Source organism: Lactuca virosa, chromosome 4, assembly GCF_052849685.1.
Source record: "Lactuca virosa cultivar CGN04683 chromosome 4, Lactuca_virosa_CGN04683_v6, whole genome shotgun sequence".
NCBI classification, from domain to species: Eukaryota; Viridiplantae; Streptophyta; class Magnoliopsida; order Asterales; family Asteraceae; genus Lactuca; species Lactuca virosa.
This window is the reverse complement of record NC_136429.1, coordinates 374,322,735-374,326,524: the sequence shown is the minus strand read 5'-3', so window position 1 is coordinate 374,326,524 and position 3,790 is coordinate 374,322,735.

Genomic DNA, 3,790 nt, shown 5'->3' with positions numbered 1-3,790 from the left:
AATGAGATATGCATGTGTTAACAATTTCACATAATACAAAGTACAAAAACAAATAGCTGAAAAGTTGAAAAATTCAAGTTTTGATATCCCGACTTCGGGGGACTGTAAATCATTGAATATTAAACCAAAAATGACACAATTATAGTCTAAACTCATGTAAAAACTCTAAACTACAAGTTGGAAAAAACCACATGTCAATCCGACTTCAAACGAATTAAATATGTGTGTTTTAAAACTTTCACAGAATACAAAAAAACTGAAAAACTGAAAACTTCCAGCTTTGATATCTCGACTTTGGGGGACTATAAGTCAATGTATATAAAACTAAAAATGACAAATTTTATTGTCTAAAATCATGTACAAACTCTAAACTACACGTTGGAAAAAACCGCATGTCAATCGGAGTTGAAACGAATGAGATATGCATCTTTTAAACGTTTCACAAAAACCTGTTCCGACCCTAAAAGTGGTTCCGGTTCCTAACACCGGTTCCGGTTTCTGGACCCGGTTTACCCGGACCCGATGGACCCAAACCCGGATTACCCAGAACCCGGATAAAGCTAATTTTAAACTCGGAACCGGAACCGGTTCTATATATTCTGGTTCTAACGGTTTCGGTTCCGGTCCAGTTTCCCGGTTCTAAATCTCATCCCTAGTCTGGACAGCCAACTCGTCGAGCCCATCTATAGACTCGCCGAGTTCATGCCTAAATTCATCCTACTCGTCGAGTTCAAGCTTGGACTCGTCGAGTAGGGCAGTCAGACAGCATTTCAGCTTTGAAAAATAACACATTTTGCATCAAATATAATAGAAAACCACCCATGGCTCTGATACCACTGATGAGTTTTAGTATACTACAACATCCTATGGTGCACATACAACCCTAAAAGCTTTGGATCTATGTTTTCTCTAATTATACATGCAATATTCTTTCCAAAGCTTTAAGCCCACAACTAGCATACAAAATTATATAATCAATATGTAAGGGAATTATAGAGTTACCTCTTTGTTGTAGCTTGTAGAAATTCTTGAGTTTGGCCTTTAAGAACTTAGTTCCCCAAGTGTTGCACCTCAAATGGAATCACAACACACCTTTGGACAAAGGATGACTTTTGTCACACCCCAAAACCGATGGCGGAAACGTTACGGGGCGGAGGACGTCATGTGTAGTATCACAACAGTTGTATCATAGTAAGCGAAGTAAACACAACCATTACATTATAATATGAGTATTTACTTTGTTCAAAAACATGGTTTATACATATCAGTAAATATAGCAAAAGTAAAAGACGTGACTTCAGAGTGTTCCGTCTTCTCCAAAAGTCGGCAGGAGTACCTGTCTATTGATGCCCTGAGAATACAAGCAGTTCTAAAATATCAGCATAAAGCTGGTGAGTTCATAAGCGTTTTAGTTCTGGTGAAAGAAATGTTTCTTTAATCCTTTGAAAAGTATTTCCCAAGAAAATCCTATATTTTCTTATGAAAGAAGTTCGATTATCCATTAGTTAAACAGCCTGTTTACGAAAGATTTAGTTATCCCAGGAAAATCCTATATTTTCCTTAAAAGTTGATAGTTGGTTATCGATTCTGAAACAAGGTGTACAAGTATCTACCACACTTCTATCGTTAGATCTAGTTTCCTTGAAAAACCATGTTTACTCTCAGTGAGATGTATTAGCCTTATTACATAAATAAAACTAATAAATAAGTAGTGAACTAGATCCTAAGGGCATTACTAATGCCCTCTAGTAATCAAATTGGTAATTACTTTGAGGTTAGTTCACTTGTTTCATTATTACAAAAGTAAATCTCTGTAATCTAGGTTGCGAGTTTTATAACCATACATTAAACTAGATATGGCACGAAACGGGGCCAGTATCCTTTTATGACTTTGTCACCCGTAGACCTAACGGTCCCACTGTAGCTAGCAGCGAGGTGCGGGATAGTCAGTCCCGTATAGATCTATACACAATAGTCACGCTCTCCCTACAAGAGATTCTGGTTATAAGAGTTAGTCCTACACTCACAAAATCCGATGGAGTGTTACCAAGGACGTGTCTCCAATCCGAAGATGACAACCTTACAAGTAATAGTATCGAAAATCATGTTTATGGTTTGTATAAATCCTTTATAAAATATCACATTTTATGATAAGATTTACAAGTTCCTTGCTTTAGTTTTGAAAACTGTTTCTACGAGTTGATTTCTTAATCGATTGGTAAAACGGTTTTCCGAGTTAAAAGCATACTGAACATATAATTATTTTAAACAAAATAATATACTTGAGCACAAGTTTCCTTGTACTTTTGCTTGTATTCCCCCCCTGAAAACATGAAAAACTCGGAAAAAGCGTAGGGGTATGAACTCACAGTTTGACGTAGGATATGGGTGTATGATCGGTTACGAATGCTGAGTGTCAACCGATGTTTCGTACGCAAGTGGATCCTATTAACATGTGATAACACATATGTGTGTTAGATTTAGGGTGTTTCATGACTAAACATGACGGGAAACCACCCTAAAGACTTGGAAATGCTTGTCGGGACCCTTATAGTCTAGGAAACACTTATATGGAAGTGTTACAATCACAAATGATTGCATAAAAGGAGTGTATGGTTACCAAATGGAGCTTTCGGTCCAAGTGGTTCTCGGTCCAAATGGTTCTTGGTCCGAAGAGGTTCTCGGTCCAAAGGGGTTCTCGGTCCGAAGGGGTTCTCGGTCCGAAGGGTTCTCGGTCCAAAAACCAAAAACTCAAGATCTTTGATGCATGTGGTGTTTTTCAAGGGCTTTCAAACATGCATAGGGGTTCTAAGTGTTATCCAAAGCCTTAAGTGAGTTTTAAGTTCTTAAAGGCACCTTTCTTTAGGGTTTTCGGTTTAAGGAGATGTACTATACCGAAAACTCCTCAAATCTTGTAAAAATGATGTTTTTCAAGGGTCATGCTCAAAGGGGGTCGGTTTCGAGGGTTCATGCTTAGTCTTAGGAAGGTTTAAGGCTATAAGAACCCCTTAAGGAGGGTTTTCGGTCTAAGGAGATGCATAGACCGAAAACACCTTTTGTTCTTGGATAAATGACGATTTCCAGGCCTTAAACAAGAGTTTCGACTAGAAAATAAGTGCAGAAAGTAATACTTACGATATGGGATCAAGAAAGGGTGTTTTCGGCTAAACACACACTAGTATGTGTTCTTGGTGTTCTTGAAGATTAAACCCAGAATATGAAGTTAATGGATGAACTCGAAGGGTGTTACTAGTTAGGAAGATCTAACAACAAATCAAGGGGAAATAAACACTTACATTTTTCGAAAATTTGAAGATCAAAGTGAAGAACTTGATGATACTTGAGAGAGTTTTCGAGTTCTAAACTTGTAAAAAAAGGAAAAATGATCCAAATAATCTTGAATTATATATATAAGGTGGGGTTTTCGGTCACCTTGACCGAAAACTCTAAGGTCTTGACCGAAAACTCCTTTTTGAGGAGGTTTTCGGTTTGTTTCATGTCTAGAACTTCAACAAATTCATCCTAATACCGATTCCTTTGATGTACTGAGTTTAGAATATTCCGTTAGTCCAAAAATAATGCTAACGTGGACGGAAATAAATCCGAATTGATTTATTTAAACGCAAAGTCTTTCCCAAACTATCAAATTTTGACGGAATTAAATAAAAACCCGAATTTGATTAACGAAATTGAGTAAGGATAACGGAAAAAGTTTCGGGTTGTCACATCATCCCCCCGTTAGAGGGAATTTCGTCCCGAAATTCGAACATAGAATACAAATCATGGATTA